This window comes from Brachypodium distachyon, chromosome 5 (genome assembly GCF_000005505.3).
Source record: "Brachypodium distachyon strain Bd21 chromosome 5, Brachypodium_distachyon_v3.0, whole genome shotgun sequence".
In the NCBI taxonomy this organism is placed as follows: Eukaryota; Viridiplantae; Streptophyta; class Magnoliopsida; order Poales; family Poaceae; genus Brachypodium; species Brachypodium distachyon.
This window is the reverse complement of record NC_016135.3, coordinates 1,334,147-1,356,765: the sequence shown is the minus strand read 5'-3', so window position 1 is coordinate 1,356,765 and position 22,619 is coordinate 1,334,147.

Below are 22,619 nucleotides of genomic sequence, written 5' to 3'. Positions count from 1 at the left end.
AGTAAGTGTGTGGTGCCACGGAGAGAAAGAGCGACGACCTTCCCCACATAATAAAGGCTGTGGGCCTGTGGTGCTGATGCATGTTTACGGATCGGATCTACAGAGACACGATCTTTCCCCGTATAGTGGAGTATAAGCTTGTGGTGCTTGGTATGCTACTGACCGAGCGACAGAGCTAGCCACGGTCTATAAACTCGCAAAGAAGAATAGAAGATACACACACAGCCTGTGGTAACGAACAATGGAGTCGGCGTCCCTAACACTTGCTGCCGCTTTTTGCATGTGTCTACTAGCCATCTCAGTAACAATCCTGCGAGCTACTGTTGGCCGCCGTGGCCGAGATGCGCCGGCGATCCTCCGGCGGCAGCGGATCATTACGATCGGCGACGCGGCCGTGGCGCACCGCGCGCTGGTGAAGAAGAAGAACGCGAGCGGCTTCTGGAACCGGCCGTCGGTGCTGTTCCCCGTGGCCGTGGTCACGGGGCCGCGGCGCCGGCGCAGCGACAACATAAACTCGGCCCCCTACGGCCCGCTCTGGCGCGCCCTCCGGGGTCATCCACCCCACCCGCTTCGCCTCCCTCGCCCCGCTGCAACGGCTTGCGGGCGCTCTTCGTGTTAAGGGACATCGGGAGGGACCCCAAGGCGTGGACGGACCCCGACGAGTTCCGGCCCGAGCGGTTCCTGGCCGGAGGCGACGGGGAGGGCGTTGGGCCGCTGCCGGGGCCCAAGGAAACGACCGTAAGGATGATGCCGTTCGGCGCCGGGCCGAGGTACTGCCCCGGCATGGGCCTCGGGATCCTTCAGGCCAGGTGCTTCCTGGCGGCGCTGGTGCGCGAGTTTGAGTGGGCTGAGGAGGGCGGCTGCGGCGGAGTTGATCTTGCGGAGCGTGATGGGGTGTTTAAGGTGATGAGGAAGCCCCTTCGTGCTCGTATCACGCGCGCCGCCAAGCCCGCGTAGCCGCTTCCTTTGGCTGCTTTGGTTCCTTTGCTCAGCTACAAGAAGAGTTTCTGGTTCTTTTAATTTAGAAGATCCTAAAATTAAATTTAAGATGAATGTGTTCTTTTTCCTGCCCCTCAACCATTGCGAGGTATAGGTTTTATTTGTCCTTTAATTTTGTGATGCGAATTTCATTCTTCAACTTCTAATACGGCAGGGCTAGGTAAATTCGGTCTAGTGCATTTTTAAGATTTTAGTTGGAACTTATTTGAGACTTATTTTAATTTCGAAAATGTTTATAAACTTATTTTGGATGGAAACTATTTTGGGTAAACCTAGATTAGTTGTCTTGATTTGCTGAAATTTTATGCAATTGTTCGCAGTTCACGTGGTATTTCTCAGAGACATGTGCTCATGCAGATGAGTTCTTGAAAACAAGGTTACCTTTTGCGCGCGGTGAGAACGAGAAATCGTTCCTCTTTCGGATTAAGAATTATTTCTAAATACCATATTTGAATTTGTGTGATTGTTTGGAATTAGAAAAGGTTAGAATTACCCAAAGCCACAACACCACCCCCCCCCCCCCCCCGCGGGGCCCAACCCAGCTACAGCCCACCCCCTCTTTCCTTTTGTTTTCCTTGCTAGGCCACACTTTCTCTCCCTCTGGGCCATCTCCCTCCCGAACTGCCCAGCCCAGCCTCGCACCAGAGCACTTGCTCGTCTTCCTCCTGGTGGCCAGCACAGAAGCACGAGCCATCTCCGCTGCAATCTCCGTTGTTGCCCGCAGCTGCCTATCCGGTTCCCCGTCCAGGTTCTGTGAACCGAACCCCACGGCCCTATTCTCCCTAATTTCACCCTTAACTTCCCTAATCACTTTGAACCTGCCCTTACCTGTCCTATAAATAGGCCCCCTAAACCCCAGGACATCGCGCAGAACTTCCCCGTCTCACCCAAGCCTACGCCATCGCCCGTAGCTTGAATTTCGTCGCCAGCCTACTCCGGCGATTATACCTATGATTAGTACTCCCTCCGTTCCATACTTCGTGTCTCAAATTTGCCAAAAAATGGATGTATCTATTTTTAAAAAGCGTCTAGATACATGTAATATTTGGACAAGAATTATGAAACGGAGGAAGTATATAATTAGTTTTTGCACAATCATAATAGGGTATATAATTTTTCATGTCGATTCTTCCATTTGGATTTATACAATGTGTTTATTACTCTCTCTGACCCATATTACTTGTCTCAAATTTACCCATGTATCTATGTTTAAAAGGCGTCTAGATACATGTACTATTTTGACAAGTAATATGGGTCGGAGGGAGTATTGTTATTTGTTCTCCATGATAGATTATTCAGAGTGCGATTGTCCGAGTGTCGCGAAGAAGAAGAACATTGAACTGGAGCAGGCCAAGGCAAGTTAAATCTTTCATCATGTAGAATCCAATATTTTACATATTCTACTTTGTCTTACAAACTATAAGAATACCTCTCTAGTTTTATATTGTTATCCATTATTTTCAAACCCGCCTTTGCAACTTGATATGGAACTTGATAGATATGTCCTTTGTAGTATGCCTATAGGTCCTGATCATGTGACATTGTCACCCTAAGATTGTACTATGCTTATTCAAATTGTGCATGTTGTTTCTTATATTGGGAGGGTACAAAAACATTTTAAAAGTATTACGAGTTCAGGTTATGATCGAGTATGTTTTGGAATACTTTTAGAATGGTTTTGTATATGTGAAATCATATGTGATGTGTAACATCGGCAAGTGTTTTAGATGAAACATTGATGTGGATACTTTGGATAATATGGATATTTAAGTGATGACATGTATCTTGTTTGGACTTATTGCTTTGCTAGTGGTGTGCTGATGCATTAGTTTCTTATGTGAAAACATGGCGTGAGTTGTGTGAAACTTACCCTGAGTCAAGTCGTGGACTTGTGCTCGTACTGGTTATTTGTGTGTTCGCTTTCAGGTGTTGCCGGAGCTAGAAGAACGTGGTCGATGACGGGATCGAGAGACGAAGCTTGGGAAGCTGAGGTCGAGGATCAAGGTCATGCGGGACGTTCGTGCGAAGGAACAATGGAAGTGAAGGCTACGATGATCCGGGAGGGCACCGGTTTGTCGTATGTTGTTTATACCGGAGATGTACGGTATTGGAGATATTCGATACGTGATGGTCGAGTTTTGAAAACATCACAAGAAGAGTTGATGGCATGAAATGACATCGAGGTGAAGATACGTAGGTCCAGCCGTGACTGGATGAGAGCTGTTTAAAGACTAAACAGTAGCGTCATCAAGATGACGTCGGATGGAAAAGTGATCCACATGAAAGTTGTGCGTGTCGTCGAGACGAACAACTTTGCTTTTGGAGTCATCTCAATCCGAGGTCGTATGCGGGCCCCACGGGCAAAATACTGACCGGGACAGAGGAGTCCGTGTTGGATTCGGATTCGGTTTAGGGTTGCGAATTTTCCCTTATAAATAGAGGGCATCCTAGCTAGGGTTTTAGCAAGGACGTGAGGGAACTCAAAGCTTTGGATCTAGATCAATTCTTGGAGAGTTCTTGGATGCATGGTTGCATCTTTTGTAATCGATCGACATCGTTGCAATAAAGAAATTCGTTGGCGGTGTCATCTCTGTTCTTCTCGGATCTTCGTGAAATCTTCGTGCTAGATCTTTCTAATACTTTGGTGCAGGTTCATCACAAGTTCATAATACTTTACTGCAGGTTTATCACGAGATCAAGAGAAGATTGCGATTAATTCATCTTTCTTGTTATTCCTCGAAATTGGTTTTAGATTAATCCTCGTAACTTTCTGTCAGCTGTTACTATTTTGATCATATCTTTTGATTGGTAAGTCCGATTGAGCTGCTTCTTGTTGCGTTGGTTAGATAATTTTAATACCTTTCTTTTCCATACTCATACGTATTTTTTGGTTCATCCAATCAAAAGTTACGGCTGTTTTATTATCACGGACAGAAATATGATTTAGGGTTTGAACTTTCGGGAAAAGTTTTAATTTGCTTCCGCGCAATCATTCACCCACCTCTGATTGCCTATCTCGATCTCACAGTATACCTTACCAATATAACAAACAACATGCACAACAAGGTTGGCGAGGGGTGCGACTTGGCAAATCAAGAAAGCCAGACGTGTAAGTTATGCCCATGATGAGATCCTCATTCTCAGTGAGATCAAAGATCAACAAGTTCTTCCCCGAGCACAAGAGATTACCAGAACACAAGAACACTCAGTTCTTTAAATCTCTACTCGGTGCTTAGTGCTCCTCGTTCTCTTTGCCCAGATACCGTGCTGTCGCTGACGTTGAGATTTAAAAAACTCAATGTCTTTGTGTTCGGGTAGTCTCTTCTGCTTGAGGAAAAACTTGTTGATATCACTGATAATGAGGAGCTCATCATGTTTGTCTTTCTCTGATTTGCCAACCTACACCCCTCTCCTGCCTAGCTTTTTGAGGTGCTGACTCAGATCAGGCCTGATTTTCTTTGATATGTACATGCTTCTTAATCTCCGGCTATTGATAATGAGGAGCTCGTCATGCCTGTTTTAATTCCAACCGTGGAGCTCCATTTATTTTTCATTCCTAAAATTGTTTTCAGGCCCAAAGTCCCTAGTCTGTGATATTCGCAATTGTTGTTTTTTTTACCCAGTGGGCCCTCCCACCGATTTCATTTAAAGAAACCGCCAACAGTTTTACAACAGTTCAAACAAAAGAAGTGACTTAACAAAGGTTCAACAGCGGAAATAAGAAACTATCTTCCAGCAAAACACAACCGAGAATCACAGCAACGCCAGAAAACAAAACAACAGCATCGTTCTTCATCAGCTTGTAATTCTCTTGACAGTAGGGGCCCATCCATTCTTGATTGCGTACGCCTCCAAGACCACCTGCTTAAGTCACCGAGCTCCCTCCATCAGGTTTCGTCGGCTTCTTTCTTTCTGCAGGATCGACCACGTGTCAAGGTGATTACATAGGGAGAAAATCACAGCTGCAGGATCATCAGGCATTTTTTGTTTAAAACACGCTGTGTTTCTGGTTTTCCAGATAGTCCAAACCACTGCCGCCCCCCCACTCAGGACCAATTTATGTTGGCCTTCAGGGAAGGAAGTCATCCACGCACCAAACATGTCCTCAATACTAATTGGTGCTCTAAGCAGCCCAAAAGCACAGACAATGACTTGCCAGATCAGTCGAGCAAGAGAGCAAGAGAAGAGAAAGTGATCAACAGTTTCAATCTTAGCACAGAAATGATAGTGTATGTCACCAGTCCATCCCCTCCTGATCAGGTTATCCTTAGTGAGAATGCTGTTTTTCAACATCAGCCACGAGAAAATCTCGATCTTCAAAGGAATCTTGAGCTTCCATAGAAATCTGTAGGAAACCAAACACTGCCCCCTAAGATGTAGTTACAGAGAACTAACTGAGAACTGTCCGCTTTGGGTTAAGTTCCATTTAACTCTGTCTTCCTCTTCAGAGAAGGGGAAAGCTGCAAACTTCTCCTGAAGCAGCTGCCATTGTTCAAAAGCATCTCCAAGCAGTGTTCTTCTGAATTGAATCCATAGAATCCCTTTTTCTCTAATCCAAGCCACAGTCACTTTCTTTTTATAAGCCAAATTAAAAAGCCTGGGAAACTGAGCAGCAAGAGCACCGCCCTCCTTCCAAGTATCCTCCCAGAAAAGGGTTTTAGCTCCATTCCCAATAATTCTGGAAGTGCATTGTTGGAAAATGTGATTAACTCTCATCAAGCCCTGCCAGAATATAACCAGACATCGTGTTGATTCTTGACTCAATCTACGGTTATTACATTTACATCTGCTTCCATCTTTCTTTTATTTCCTGTCAAATTTGTGAAGCTACAAATGCTATATGAAATTCAAATGCATGTTTCTTTCCTTTTTTACTCAAAAATTTGAATTAGATTCGCATAAAGTTTAAATCAAATAGTTTTTGTCAAAATGTGTACAAATTAAGTTGAGCAACATTGAAGCGATATTGATAACAAAGCCTTGCCCTCCAGCTTATTGTTGATCAGATTTAATAATGAAGAGGCGAAGTATGATTTTTTCTTCTTCTATTAAACCATTCTGATATGTATATCATCATGGGAACTTTTCAGTGCAACTGTGATGCAGCGGCTATAGTGCTTCTCCCCCGGTGACGGTGACTCGGAGGCCGCGGTGGCTCCCTACCGCCCTACGTGACGGCGACCCTTGGGCACAGATCGCATGCGCTGTTGCTCGGGCCTCGGGGGCCGCTGGCCCCATGCAAAGGCGACCTGACGGCCACGAGCCCACGACGAAGTCCTGTGCGACGGAGACCTGGCGCTTCCGAAGATCCGGCCGCCGCGACGCTGCCTTTGTGCAGTGGCCACCCGGTGACTTGGCGGCTGCGACAGATACCCAAAATTGCAGAAGCTGCAGTCTGTTGTTTGCTGAAGAACTCCATGTTCTGTGCTGTTTTGCTTCCAGTTTTGCTTTGCTAGCTGTACGTTCTGGAGGTTGGGGATGTCGTTAGGAACATTTGTGGAGAGGTGGTAGCAGCTGGACCGGCTCTTGATGCTGCTTGCGTTTCTACACAGGCTGTGATTGTTGTTTCTTCCACGGGATGCTGCCTGGTGATTAATTAAGAGCGGATCAAGGTGCTGGAGTGTTTTGAATTAGCAGCTACTCCATCCGAGTTCGTAAATGTAAGAAGTCCTGACTTTTTACTAAGTCAGACTTCTTAAACTTGGACCAAATTTATAAAAAAAACTATCACAATTAATGACTCTAAATTAGTTACGTTAAATTCATCGTGATATATTTTCATATTATACCTACTAGCAAAAAGCCCCGTGCGTTGCTACGGAAGAACAAATGTGACGTACCGCGCCCATCTCCTGGACAGTGGTGGCATATTCGTAATTTTGGCAAAGTGACGTACCGCAGCGACGCCCGTACCATCACCACCGTTTCGAATTTAATATAATGGTATAGAATATAATGGTATAGATTTCATATTCTAAGTGTTGATATATTTTTCTATCAACTTGCTCAAACTTTAAGAAATTTGACTTAGGACAAAGCTAGCAAAAGACTTCTTGCATTTATTAACGCAGGGAGCAATAGTAGCCACTTAATAACTTTTGCCCTTTTTCGGCATTAATATGAAGCCCCCCATATGTGGCAGTCCTCACTGTCGTAGGGAACTTCCCGTGGCCTCTCCATGTTCATGTCTGGGACAAAAAACTCAAGATCATAGTCGTCGGTTGAGTCATAAGGGAGTGTTGTAGTAAAATAAAACCCTTATATGGGCCGGACCTTAAATCCTACGTGGCAGCGACCAAGTCAACATTTCACAAGCACGAATCAAGATGCCCACGTGGTGCAGTCAATCCTACATGGCGAAGGGAGACAAGTCAACAAGTCAAGCCTCTCATGCCATGGTCAAAGGGTCAAATGAGTTACAATAGGGGACAAAAAATGTGTGAGGAGGGGGCCCTTAGTTCATGGTGGACCATGGACCAAGCCCCATTTTTCTCACATGGTGCACACAAAAGCTATGGACCAAAGGAGCTACTTTTACCATTTTGCTCCCACTTTTCTCTCTCCCTTAAGGATAGCCATGGTCTTTTGTCATGAACCCCTAGGCTATAAATACCCCCCCCATGGGGGCATGTAGCATTCACTCTCACTTGAATAAACTCAAGGGGAGAGGGCTAGAGTGCTCCCTCTAAGGTTCGCTTTCGCGCGCCGCTCTCGACTGAAAGTCGATCGGCCTCGAGGAAGCCTTCTAGGGGACTCTAGTTTCGAGGCTCCGAACTAGCCTTGGTTGGCCCGGGTTCGAAGGAGAAGGGGTTGGGTTAGAGTTCCGAGGGTATTCTAACCTCGATACTTTGAAAGACGCGTTCGGTCCAAGTACGAGGCGGCCCCGACGAACCTCTCGTCAAAAGTTGTCTCGGGAAGATCCGTTCGTCCCAAGCCCTTGGCTAACAACCCCCTCGAAGCCTTTCCTAACATAGGATTAAGTCGCACCCGCAGAGTCGACCAAAACTATTCAAAAAATATCCACGTGTCAACTTGTCCAAGTGTACAGCGACCTTCGCTATAAGGCCGGCGTACACGCCGTACTTTTATACACGCACTTGTGTCATCGAGCGTTGGCACCCCTTACTCTAATTGTTGTCAAGAACAACAATAGTGGCGCCGACCGTGTGGAACCCTCGCCGCAATTGTAGATCTAATGGCCCCGACGAAGCCTACTTCCTCAGGTCCCCAACTTGCCGCGAAGTCTACACGGTTGCAAACGAAGAAAGCAAGTGCCTCGGGGGCTCCCGAGGAAGAAGGAATCCTCACCAATCCGGACGCCGCCGCAAGCATGGTCGCCACGACGGAAGTCGCGGTCGCCCCTCCGCTACCGGCCGTCCCGGAAGGAACCGAGGTGCTCGAAACCGTCGTAGGCGGTCCCTCGACACTCACCAACGTGGTAGCAAGGATCGGCGAGCTGCCTACTGTTGCCGCCCCCGCAGGGGATACGGAACTCGGCATGCCTCGCTCGATGGGTTTCACGCCACCTTCCCTACAACCGGTGGTAACCCTGCCCTCGGAACCTACAAGAGGAAACAATGTGGCGTCAAGAGGATCCGCGCCAGAAAACCAAGGAGTCCCGGCCTACGACCCCTCCAACCCGGGATTACCTCCACTGGCGCTCGCCGCGATCGCCCAAGGAGCTCCTTGGTACCATCCTTATTGGGGGCTTCCGCCTCAAGGCGCTCTCCAAGTTGCACACACTCAACATCAACTACGCTTTGTGAGTGCCCCGCAAGCGCCCCTTGCTCCCCCCGCCGGGGTCGAACAAGGCGGCCACCAGGTACCACCACAAGCCGCGCCTCGCGGGGAACGAGACCCCAGCGTACATGGAAACGAGCAAGTGGCAGAATCCGGAGCCCGTGCCGGCGGCGAAAGGAACTCCCGTCGACGCTCCGACCCTCCAAGAAAACGCCGATATCATTCTCCAAGCGACCCCTCTAGCAACGAAAGCGACAAGGGAGGACCTCGCCACCGAAGGAACCAAAAGAATCGGCCAACTTGCAACCCGCTCACGCGGGAGATCCAAGACGCGTCTTTTCCGCCAAGGTTCAAGCCACCCACAATACGGCCATACGACGGGGAGTCGAATCCTCTTCAATTCTTGGACATCTACTCCACCGCCATACGGGTCGCCGGGGGAGGTCCCATCAAGATGTGCAACCTTTTTCTGCTCGCACTCAACGGAATGGCGCAAACTTGGTTTTATAACCTGTGGAAGAACTCCGTGCACTCGTCCGTGCACTCGTGGGAGCGCCTCCAAGAGGTCTTCATCGCCAACTTTCAAGGAACTTCAAAGAACCCGTGCAGGCTCATGAGCTATACGCCGTGAAACAAAAGCCTGGGAAATCCCTTCGAAGCTTCTTCCATCGCTTTGCGAAGGTGCGAAGCCAAATCGCCAACCCGCCGTCAACCACCGTGATCGACGCATGCATGCAAGGTCTTCTCCAAGGAGAAGTGAATCGGGCTCTAAGTCGTAACCCACCGAAGACGACCGAGGAGCTCTATCGAATCTTGCAAGAATACGCCCGGGGCGAAGACGGGGATATCGCCAAAAAAGACGCGCCACGCGCCGCTTCCAAAGGAGCTCCCTCGTCCAACAAACCCCCTGCGCCTACTTCGTCTTCCAAGAAGAAGAGGAGGTGGGGTAAAAAGGCCCCCGGCGACCAAGCCCGGAAGATCTTCGCCGTCGAAGGACAAGCACCATCCCAAAAAACTTGGCAACCCAAGAAGCCACCTCGCTCCGCCGAGGGGGGAACTGGGAGATGCCTCATCCACAACTCGGCAAGCCACAACACCGAAGAGTGCAACACTCTCATCGCGGCTCGCGAAGAGTTCCAGGCACGAATGCAAGCCCGGTGCAAGGACGAGAAGACAGTCGAGGTTCCACGCCCCGCCAACGTCCTTGTCGCTTACCCAGCACCCAAGGAGGATAACCTCCCATTCTAGGAACCCTCACATCACGTCGGAGTTACTCGGGGCCTCCGCCACGGGACGGGGATCAAAGCGACAACGCAAGGAGTATGCTCGCAAAGTCAACGTCGTGGGAACCTTCACCCCGACACCACCACCCAAGTGGTCAAGCGTGCCAATTGCCTTCACTGAATAAGATCGTCCCACATGACGAGGCCCACATGACGACGCCCTCTTTGTGACGGCGATCGTCGCCAATTGTGAGCTCAAGAAAATTCTTGTGGATGGCGGAAGCTCCGCCGACATCCTATATCTGAGCACATTAAAGAAGCTGATGGAGCCAAAGGGGGGATACAAGAACGGCTCGCTTCAGCCATCCCTTTATCCCCTCACCGGCTTCGTGCCGGGGAAGTCCATTCAGCCGCTCGGACAAATTGAGCTCCTCACGACGTTCGGAGACACCACAAACCATCGAACCGAGCTCGTACACTTCGACGTGGTGGATATGGAGGCCTCCTTTAACGCCATCCTCGGAAGGACGACGCTAAACCGTCTTTGCGCCGTCATCCACCACAACTTCTTGTGCATCAAGATCCCAGGCCCGAAAGGCGTGATAACGGTCCACGGCAAGCAATCTTCTGATAGGAAGACACTCTACCGCCATGAGACCAAGTGCGCCGAAAAGAGAGAATCATCCAAGAGTATCAACTTGATTTCGAACGCGGGAGCATTCGAAACCAACCCCCAGGAGCGCTACATCCGCAAGCCTCTCCCCGAAGGAGAGCTCGAGGAAGTACACGTCTCCCAAGATGACGCCACGCGCACGGTGAAGATTGGAGCCGACCTCCTGAGTAAACTCGAGGAAGAACTCGTCGACCTGCTTCGAAAGAATTCCGACCTCTTCGCTTGGTCACCTTCTGACATGGGAGGAGTCCCGCACGACGTCATGGAACATCGCCTCGCCGTGAGACCCGACAAAGCTCCCGTGAAGCAAAAAGTTCGGAAGCTCTCCACCGAGCGAAGCGAACTCATCAAACAAGAAATCGCCAAACTCTCCGACGCCGGGCTCATCCGAGAAGTTTGGCACCCCGAATGGTTGGCCAATCCGGTCTTGGTAAAGAAAGCCAACGGCAAGTGGCGAATGTGTGTCGACTTCACCGACTTGAACAAGGCATGTCCCAAGGACGACTATCTGCTCCCTCGGATCGACCAATTGGTCGACTCCACGGCGGGATGCGAAAGGTTGAGCTTCTTGGATGCCTATTCAGGGTATCACAAAGTCCACATGGCCAAGGAAGACGAGGAAAAGACCAGTTTCATCACTCCCGTCGGCTCCTTCTGCTACCGTAGAATGCCTTTTGGATTGAGGAACGCCGGCGCAACTTTCCAATGCCTCGTCAGCCTCATCCTCAAAGAACAATCGGGGAGAAACGCCAAAGTCTACGTTGACGACGCCGTCATCAAAAGTCAAGTTGCGAAGACCCATCCCCAGGACCTGCAGGAAACCTTCGATAATCTCCGCAAGTACGGCGTAAAGTTCAATCCGGAGAAGTGCGCATTTGGAGTTCGAGGAGGAAAACTCTTAGGCTTTCTCGGTCTCTCAACGAGGGATCGAGGCCAACTCGGAAAAAATCCGGGCCATCATGGAGATGGAGCCTCCTCGCTCCGTCAAAGATGTGCAACGCCTAGCGGGAAGAATGGCGGCCTTGGGACGATTCGTCGCCCGGTCAGCCGAGAAGGTTCTTCCTTTTTTCAAAACCTTGAGAAGCCTCGACGACTTTGAGTGGACCGACGAAGCTCAAAGGGCCTTCGAAGAACTCAAGACCTATTTGTCGACCCCTCCGCTTCTCACGAGCCCAAAGCAAGGAGACCTTTGCTCCTGGACCTGGCCGCGACCCCAGTCGCCGTAAGCGCCGCACTCGTGAACGAGGAAGACGGGTCACAATGCCCCGTATATTACGTGAGCGAAGCCTTGGAAGGAGCAAAGGGTCGATACACCCAAATCGAGAAGATCGCATAGGCCCTCCTCATGGCCTCTCGGAAACTCTGTCATTACTTCATGGGCCACACCATCATGGTGCCAACTACCTTCCCACTCAAGGAAGGCTTCGGCAATAAGGAAGCCTCCGGAAGAATCGCTAAATGGGCAATGGAATTGACCATTTTCTTGCTAGAACTCATGGCGAGAACGGCCATAAAATCCCAAGTCCTGGCTGACTTTGTGGCCGAGTGGCATGCCCCACTAGCCCCGCCCGAAAAAATCGCATCCAAAATCGAGCCCCCCGAACCACATTGGATAATGAGGTTCGATGGCTCCAAGCGCCTCGACGGCGCCGAGGCCAGAGTCATCTCATCAGCCCCGAAGGCAAAAATTTGGAGTACGCCGCCCATCTTGACTTCAGCGCCACCAACAATGTGGCGGAATATGAGGCGCTGCTCCTCAGGCTTCGACTGGCCAAGGCCATGGGTGTCCGACGCCTTCTCATCCAAGGAGACTCCCAACTGTTGATAAACCAAATGGACAAGTCATATCAATGCCTTGATGAAAGGATGAAAAAATATATCGAAGAAGTTCGCAAGATGGAACGGTATTTCCTGGGCATGGAGGCACGACGCATTCCACGAGGAGAAAATCACCTGGCCGACAGGTTAGCCCGAACGGCCGGTTCCAAAGAACCGCTGCCACCCGATGCATTCATCGAAGTAATTCGCGCCCCATCCATAAATGAAGAAGCCGACGCCCTTGACGAAGCTTCAAAGACCAGCATGGTCATCGACGCCCCACCCTCTTGGATGACACCGATTATCCGCGCCTTGAAAGGCAAGGTGGACGAAAAAGCAGAAAGCGCAAGCGCCAAAACTCTGCTCGCAAAAGCCAAGATGTACGTCCTCCTCGACGGCATCCTATACAAGAAAGGAGCGGCCACATTGATTAAATGCATAACTCCTGACCGGGGAGCCGAGCTCCTCCTGGAAATCCATTCCGGAATATGCGGCCACCACCTTGCGCCAAGAGCCACCGCGGCAAAAGCCTTGCGTCAAGGATTCTATTGGCCCACCATGGTGCAAGATGCAATCACCATATTGCGGAAATGCAAAGCTTGCCAGAAAATGGCTAAGTCAATCGATGCGCCCGTGACTTCCTTGAAGAATCTCCCGATAACATGGCCATTTGCATGTTGGGGAATGGACCTTCTCAGGCCTTCCCCGCATGCAATGGGGGCTGCAAGTACCTCGTGGTGACGATTGATTTCTTTTCCAAATGGATAGAAGCAGCGCCGCTCGGCAAGATCACGTCACAGGCCGTTCAAATTTTTTTCTGGGAAAACATCATATGCCAATATAGCGTCCCACGAGAGGTAACCGTGGACAATGGCAAACAGTTCGACTGTGCGGAATTCATCAAATTCTGCGAATGCCTTGAGATCGAACTTTACTTCGCATCCGTAGCTTACCAAAGAGCAACGGCGCATGCGAAAGGGAAAATGGACTAATCCTCCAAGGACTCCGCCGAAGGGTATAGCACACGGTTAGCAAAGCAAGGGGAGCATGAGGAGATGAACTCGCTAGCGTGGTTTGGGGCATACGCACCTCCATAAGCCGTTCCACGGGCCGAACACCATTCTCTTTGGTGTATGGAGCCGAAGCAGTTCTTCCCGCCGAGGTCGAGTTCCGCTCACCTCGAGTCGAAAGGCTCCAAGAAGCCACCCAAATCGCCTTCATCGAAAATGAAGAGCATCACAAGACGGCTGTCGATCTTGTGGAAGAAGCTCGTGACAAAGCCCTCATGAGGCACGCCGTTTACGAGCAAAGCGCCGCATGCTTCTACAACACAAGAGTGCGGGAACGAGCCTTCTCCCAAGGAGATCTCGTGCTGAAAAAGAATGTCGACCCAAAGCTCCAGTGCAAACTAGACTCTAAATGGGAAGGACCATACCGCATCGCCGTAGTATTGATAAATGGTGCATACCACCTCGAGAACATGAAAGAGCAAAATCTTGTCCATGCCTAAAATGGCGACAAGCTCCGGCGTTTCTACGCCTAAGAACCTTCAAGGGCAATCCTTGCCGCTCCCAAAAGGAGAGCATCAGCGCCCAACCGGCCTCTTCCCTACGAAACTTCGAGGGATCATAAGCGTCAACGAGGCCATGTCTACATAAGGCTTGTAAGTGCCCATCAGGTCATAGCTTAAGACAAGAAAGTAAGGATCAATAAAGCAAGTCCTTGAGGAAAAATTAAGAATGACACGAGACACTCACATAACTCATCGTCGTAAAAGAGCCGCTGCCCCTGTGCCGCTCACCGAGGAACGCGAAAAGGCCTCCGTTTACCCAAGCATCCTCTAAAAATGTCCATGGACATAGGTCGCTACTAGCGACTCATTCCTTGGTGGATCCTAGCGTGCCTCGAGGCCATCCGCCAAGTAGAACCAAGTCCCCCGAGGGCCGGAAACTCCTTAAAACGCATGTAAGGAGAACCGTAAATAAACGAGTTATGCATGAGCATACTTACCTCGGAAAACCATGCTACTCGTATGCGAGACGTCGCGCACGGCCTTGCGCCGCACCCTCTCCAAAGCCAACTCACTCAAGGCAAGGGTAAACTTGGACATCTCCACGTCCAAAGCAGCGGAAAGAGCCCCCACATGAGTCTTGAGGCCAGGAAAGGCACCCACGGCCTCGACCAAACCCCTCACCTGCAATGAAGAGGGAGTTAGCACAAAGCTAACCCAAAGGGCAAAGGGAGATACGTCGTGGATGCTCACCAGCTCCAACGTCACGAAAGGGTCTCTCGCTCCGTCCTCGGCCGTCGGAAGTGCTCCATCCCTCGCTTGAGTCGGGGGCTCGCCCTCAAGAACCCTGGGCTCCGCGGCCCTCGCACCTAAAAACGAGCCAAGACGATCATGTCAAAATCATTTGGAAAAAGAATGACGTGACCAAAAGAGAAGGGCACTCACCCGAGGTAGGAGCATCCTCCTCGGGGCGCTCGTGACCAATGGAAAACACCTGGACGCCCGCACTGCTGGCTCTGGTCGACAACTCTACCACTGAGTCGCTCTGAAGCCGAAGCCCCGTCTCACGAGTGACAGCCTCAACCTCGTGACTCGAAGGAGGAAGAACTTGCTCAAGTCCAATCTTCCCCTTCATGTGCAGATCCAAGGTCACCCTCAGGGGGGACCTCGACTCACACATGACAGGATCCGCCGAATCCGCCGGGGTGTAGTCAAGAGAAGGAGAAGGAGTCGGGGGAGCCTTCCTCTTACATCCACTCGACGGACAAGGTATCTTGGGGACCGGCGCGACAGGCACCGCCAGGCCCGGCACCTCCGTTCTCGCCTTCGCCTTCCCGCAGGAGTCCCGCAGCTTGGACCCCACCGCCAACATCGACGGTGTGGCCAAGCGGGAGTAGCGATCGCCCACTCGAAGAAGGCGACCGAGCTTCGGGTCCTGTCGCACGGGCTCCATCTTCCCGAAGCACCTCGCGATGATGTTGTGGCATCCCCCTTCGCTAATCTTGGCCTCGTAGTCGCGGTGCTCCGGCCAGCTGTACAGACCTATCAGCCGCGCGGCCCACAACGCCGTCCTCTCCTCGGAAAACGTCGCTGAAAAAGACAAGCCAAAACCATTAAGTACCCTCACAAGGGAAAACAATCAAAGCACGAAGGGGAGAGAGGCGCCACTCACGTGCGGTGGCGAGCTGTGGAGGACGGAAGGATCGAGGGATTCCAATCTCAAACCTCGGACGGCTCCTCATCATGAAGCGTCCCGCCATCACCATCTCCTCCATGAGGTCACGAAAGCTCCTCTCGGCGGACACCTCCTTGATCTTGGCCACCTTCCAGAGGTCGGCCGACCGAGGATCGTCGAGGGGACACACCTCCCTGAGACCTCCGGCACCAGAGTGCCGGGGGAGATCACCCGTGTGCCGAAGATGGGTCTTCGAAGCCCGAAGAAGAAACTATTGGGACTCCCACTTGACGAACAACTTCTCCGCACTCTTCCCCGGCATGAGCAGGAAATCGTCCCCGAAGCCAGAACGAAGCCTCAGGTTCACCGAACCAAAGGCGCTCAAAGCAAAGCCGTTCGGGGTGAGCAACTCCCTCACCTCCACAGTGAAGTAGAACAACAGAAGCTTCATCGAGGGCTCCTCGTGAAGCGCCATCTCACACAGCCACCTGAAAACGTTCAACCTCATGATCGTCGATGGGTGAAGCTGGGCCAACTCGATGCCGTACGTCTCCAGGAACTCCAACAGGAAGGGGTGAACAGGCACGCACAAACCAGCGTGGAACCAACCCGAGAATGCCATGATGCATCCCGGACGCCGCCGCTGGTCGAGCCTCACCTCCTCGCCATCAGGCAGAATACCATCCCCCTTGCCTCCTCCAACTGGGCAAGATCCTCGGGGCTCATCGACGAAGGGTGAAGGTGGTTGTAACAGCGTGAGAGCAACACTTTACATTTAAGCCCTTGTTGGACCTGTTTGTAATTTAATTAATGTTGCATGACATTTACATTTGCATCCATGCCATGTCATATCTACTTTTGCTTCCCATAAATTTGAAATTTACACTAAAACTTGTTGTTTGAATTATTGTTGTTAGAATTTGCTAGAAGATTCATATTTGAATCTTCCTTCCTTCTTTTGGGTTTTAAATTCCTTTTCCATATTTTACAAGTAACGTTCAATTGGGTTTTATTTCAACCTTTAATTCCATTTGAATACTTCCAAATATTAGTGCCATATTTGAAGTCTACTATTTCTCAGCTCTTCAAAATGGTATTTGAAATTTCTATCGAAAACTATTTGCAAAAGAGAAAACAGAAAAAAAGAAAATGGAAAAAGAAAAAGAAAAACTTTCTTACCTTTCGGCCCGAGTCGGCCCAGCAACTCGGCCCAACAGCGCCCGCGGCCCCGCGGCCCAACTCCCCCGTGCGCGCCCGCGTTCCGCCTCCCAGCCGCGAAGTCGCCTTTTCCTGGGTTACGCCATCTCTCACATGGGCTTCGTCCTCCTCTACTTTCTTCCTCCCGACCGATGGAGCCCCCGCGCCACGTCGACGTCGACGTTGACAGCGACAGGAAGCTCCGCACCGCCTATTTAAGCAAGCCCCGCGCCTCCTCTCAACCATAGCTCAAGGAGAAACCCTAGGTGGGCTCTCCTCCCTCCCTTTGTGCGCGCCGCCGTCGCCTTCTTTCCGAGCCGTGGGTGCCGCCGCGTTGAGTCGCCACCTCCGTCGTCCTCAAGCCCAGCCAACCGCGTCAAAAGAACCGCGAGCTCGTCTTCTTCGTCTACGAGGGAGGAATTGACCGGAGATCGCCTACGACGACGCTAGCTCCCCTTCTTCAACTCCGGCCGCCGACGGAACTTCTTCAATTCCGGCGAGCTCCTTCCTCATCAACGGCGACTGCTTGCTCGGTGAGCTCCGCCTCGTCGTTGTGCATCTGTCACACCCTTCCGCTCCCTCTAGGACCCTCTGTAGCGCTAGGACAACGAGGCCATGCCCTGGACGCCGCCGGCGAGCTTCGGCTCCGTGCCGTGAGCGCGTGCCAGAGGGGTTTGTGTGGTGGCCATCGAGCCACCTTGCCCTTTGTGGCTTTCTCCGAAGAAAGGCCGAGCCTTGCCGTGGCCGCCGCGCACGCCCACTAGTTGCCGGTTTGCGTCGGGTTAAGAGGCTGTGCGCCCTATATCTGTTAAGCAATCATAGGGTCGCTGCCGACGAGCCTTGCCGTGGCCGCCGCGCACGCCCACTAGTTGCCGGTTTGCGTCGGGTTAAGAGGCTGTGCGCCCTATATCTGTTAAGATCCGTTTCGCAGCCCGACTGGCCGCTTGCTCTGTCCGTTCGCCCAGATCCGCGCATCGCGGGTTCAATCCCTCGCTGGTGCGGAATAAAAACCAAAAGGCCACTGACAGGTGGGCCGTCAGTTGCCTGGTGCACCGATGCACCTGGTGGACCGAGTCCATGCGCCGGATCCGTGTTGTTTTCTTTTTGGGTTTTTGTTTAATTGTAGAAAATTGTGTTATCTTGTTTAAATCCTAGTAAATGCATGCTAAATCCAAATTGGGCAAACCATATATGTTTTGGAATCAGAAAAATGCAAGGAATTTAACTGTGCAGTTATATTTCCACTTTGAGGTTTCACATTTCAAATCTGTACCAGATTTGAAATTCCAACATAAGAACTTGTGTAGCTCCTAGTTTAAAATTGGTAATGCTTTTGAACCTTCTGTAAAAATGTGAATTAATCCTTGGAACTTGAACTTTATGATCATGTCACTGTTTATTACATTTGGGCAAAGTGTAGCCACTGTTATCATCCATCTTACTAGCTAATGGATAATCTATTTCACTAAATGCCTAGGACTCTTGTTTAAATTGAATGCATCATCCTATCACATGCCATGCATCTTTGTTTGCGCATTGCACCCTATGATTGCTTATTCCTACCTACCTTCTGTGTTTGGATCTTATCGTTAGCGTCTACATCCCACTCCGTCGACGAACCGGGTTCCCACACTTTCTCAGACCCCCTCTCTCGGTGCCCAGCGACCGAGGATCTAGGCAAGCAGCCATTCCTTGTCCATGTTGCTTATACCCAATGCCTCTCTCTCATTCTTGTACTAAGTTATGTTCTCAGTTATTGTCACGATGCCTCTAGGATTGCATAGCTTTAGTTAGCTCTAGTCAAATGCCTGTTGTCTTGTTACTTGTCCTATTATCATGTCACATGTTTGTTTTATTGCCCTAGCTGGTCATTAGAAGTCTTGCTTAGCTTGCTAGTCTAGTGTCCTTACTTGGGGTTATACAATTGCTACATCCACATGCTACTTTCTGTATTTAATTGCAATTATTAAATTGTGACATGTTATTACTTGCAACAAGGCAACGATGGGAGGCCGTGCTAACGCATTGGTGATTTGTTCCATTTGCGCCAACCTAAGGACTGAGTTCTCATTTTTGCCGATGCAAGAAACCTCGCGCTAACCGCTCGTGGGTGAAGATATGGCTTCCCCCTTGGCCTAGTACTCGTTTCATAGCTCTTCCAGGGGCCACATAGTTCGGGCGTTCCATTTGGCATATCGCATATACACTGGTGTTGTGTTGGAGACTTGTTGGTACTTTGCATTCATATAGGGCTTGCGGCACTAGTCTGGAGTGGATAACCTGCGGGCTCTGAACCGCTACCAGCTGTCCTCGCAACTCTTGATTCCGTACGACGCTTCGGCCGGGCTCTCGTTTCGGATAGACTCGGTTGGGTGGTCCCCTGGATTAGTTGTGGGGCTTGGAAACGTCGTGTCGCTCAATCCTGCCGACACATGCCTTTGTGTGTTCCTACTCGAGTGGCAATAAGGGTTGGACGAACGTGTACGTAAATTGGTGCACCCTGCAGGGATAAATCTTTCGGAAAGCCGTGTCCGCGGTTATGGACGACTTGGTTGGTCATTACTTGATCATAGAGAACTTAACCAACTTAATCTCATAATCTTGAGTAGTAATTAGCCTTAATCTTGGATATGCTTAAAACTGCTTAAGTGGGAGTGCCTTTGGATCATTTCCTCACAAGGGGTTGAGGGGGTGATAAGAGGTTGTGTTTGGTTGGTGTTAGTTGATAGAAGATCACCTCACTTAGTAGACGCTTCTTATCCTCTAATTAGACGATGTCAATAGTGTGTCTCTCTAGATATATATTGCTGCTGCATAACCCCACCATATTTATCCATCTTTTGAGACTTGTTGCATATCTAGTTTAGATCTCCCGCAAGTCTTGCGAGTACTTTGTACTCAGTTGCTTTGCAACGTTGTTTTCTCCAGAGTTCCCAGAGGAGCAGGTGAGTGGTTACTTCGTGGAGTTCGACGACGACAGCTTCAACGTTTAGCCAGCAGATTCCGGAGCAGGGTTTTGTGAACTTGTGGCGGGCTCTCCTTTCAGTTTCAGCCTGTTAGGCAATAATTGTAAACTTGCCCGTACTCGGGCCTAATTTGCTTCCGCTGGTGTAATGATGATTGTGGACATGTGTCCGTGAGTTGTAATAACTTGGTATTTCGCTCCTTGTATGAGCTTGGCTTAATCTTGTGTCTTACAGTGATGTTATGATATCATTTTTGTTCCAACCTACGGTGAACACATTGCGTGTATGTTGTGAACTGTTCATCGTAGAGAGGCACTGGGGCTTAATTTATGCGTGAGTTAACATTTGGGGCTAAATTGCATAAATTTGGTCCCGGAGTCTCACAGTGGTCGTGCGCCCAACCGCCACCGTCGGAACCAAGGGAGGACCACCGCGAAGGCAGAAGGAGACCTTCTTCTTCCGCGACGGTCGGTTCGCCGCAAGCTGCGCCACAGAAGGCACCCTCGGCGGCTCACCCGCCGGACGCTCGACATCGGGTCCCGCCATCTCGCCTGCAAAAAAACCCGCCAAAAATTAGCGAAGTATGGAAAGGACGAAGGAGGAGGAAGTGAAGCCCGGGCCCGTTGGGCCATCCCGCAGGCCCCGCAAGCATCCGGCCAGCCCAACGCAGGAAGAAAGGGAAGAAGGCCGCCTCCTCTGCGCACATGGTATTCGACGCGAAGACGCTCCCACGCCGGTGCCTACGCGCCCGCCTAAGCCGTGCCCTCGCTGCGCCTACGCTGCGCCCGTGCGCGGGTCGCGCTCCTGCCGAGCCGCTCCCGCTCCGGTGCCTACGTGCCCTCGCGGTGCCCGAATGGCGCCCGCGCGCGCACCATGCTCCGGCCAGGCCACACCCTGGCCACGCTCGCGGCACGCCGTGCCCGTGCGTGCGCCCCGCCCGCGCCACGCCGTCCCGAGCACGCGCCGCTCCCGCGCCGTGCCGCGCCTGTGCGTGCGTGCGCTGCGCCCCCGCCTGGCCACGCCAACGCCATGACCGTGCCAAGCCATGCCAAGACGCGCGCCATGCCATGATTACCCGGAGTGCTCCCAAGGTGCTCGACGAAACGTCTGCAAGCCTCACCGACGACCGAAGGGCACCAAAGCATATGCCACGAAGCTCCACTCACCCTCGCACGAGCAGGAAGGGTGCGGCCGACGACGAAAGTCACCCTGAAGTACTTGGAGGCACGATCGGCACCTTGCCCCGAGCGGCCTCAAACGTGCTCCGCGCCCCCACAAAGGCTCGACGATGGAGAGCTTCCGCGGCGGTCCCCCAACAACCAGCACAACCTCCGTCGTCGTTGTGGAATGGCTAGCGCCCCTGCGGAGCTCCCTACTACACCAAGCCCTCGAAGGAGTGCCGGGTGCCGCCGAGCGCGTCTTCGACACCGGGCAAACCAAACGAGTATGGTGTGAAGCTTCTCAGTGCCCAAGGGCTCCATTTTATAGGCCAGCAAGCTCCTAGGCGTCCGAGCCCAAGCCAATCCTCCGGCGACACATCGTCGTCCTCTCCCCAGTCCAAGGCCGACGAAAATAGCTAATAGACAAGCCCTCTTTCCAAAAAGGAAGCGGAGGAGGGAAAAGGGAGCCCTCCCACGCGGCCCCGACTGGAGCAGCAGCTCCCCTCGTCAGCAGCCATGACGCCGGCGAAGGGACAAAGGAGAAAAGAAGGCCGGTTGGACCGCCCCTTTTTCTGGCCGTACCAAGCTTGAAGACGATCCTAGAGCCGTCCGATCTAGGGCTAAGAGACGCCCCCAGCCGTCAGATCGGATCACTTGAACTGAACCGTATCGGGCCCCGGCTGGGCCTCGGCCCAGTAACAGCCTAGAAAGGCCGGCCTAAAAAAACCTGAGAAGAAGCCTCCTTGAGGCGGCCTAGCCCGACAAGGCTGGCCTGGCATGGGCCAGCGGGATTCAAGAAAATTTGCAAAGAAGCCCAGAATCTCGGAAAAATTACCAGTAAGACCCGAAAATTTCGGGGAGGCCCGTAGGGTCCCTGATTTTTGCAAAAAAAAGTCCTCCAGGACACCATATTTCTCGCAGAGAGGCCCCTAAGGTCCCGGTTTTTGCTAAAATACCCGCCGATGCTCGATTTCTAGCAAAGAAATTCGACGTGGGCATGGAATTTCCCCGCAATTCCACCAAGGATCCTGTTTTTTGCAGGAAAGCCACCGAGGTATCATTTTCTCTCGCGAATGGAAGATCTCGGGAGTCTTGCATCGAAGGTTGACCCGAAGGCATTCTCAATGCCTCCAGCTCAAGGAGGCTACTGTTGTAGTAAAATAAAACCCTTATATGGGCCGGGTCGTAAATCCTACGTGGCAGCGACCAAGTCAACATTTCACAAGCACGAGTCAAGACGCCCAGGTGGCGCAGTCAATCTTACATGGCGAAGGGAGACAAGTCAACAAGTCAAACCTTTCATGCCATGGTCAAATGGTTAAATGAGCTAGAGTAGGGGGTAAGAAAGGTGTGAGGAGGGGCCCTTAGTCCATGGTGGACCATGGACCAAGCCCCACTTTTATCACATGGTGCACACAAAAGTTATGAACCAAATGAGCTACTTTTACGATTTTGCCCCACTTTTCTCTCTCCCTCGAGGGTAGCCATGGTCTTTTGTCATGGACCCCTAGGCTATAAATACCCCCATGGGGGTATGTACCATTCACTCTCACTTGAATAAACTTAAGGGGAGAGGGCTAGAGTGCTCCCTCTAAGGTTCGCTCTCGCGAGCCGCTCTCGACTGAAAGTCGATCAGCCTTGAAAAAGACTTCTAGGGG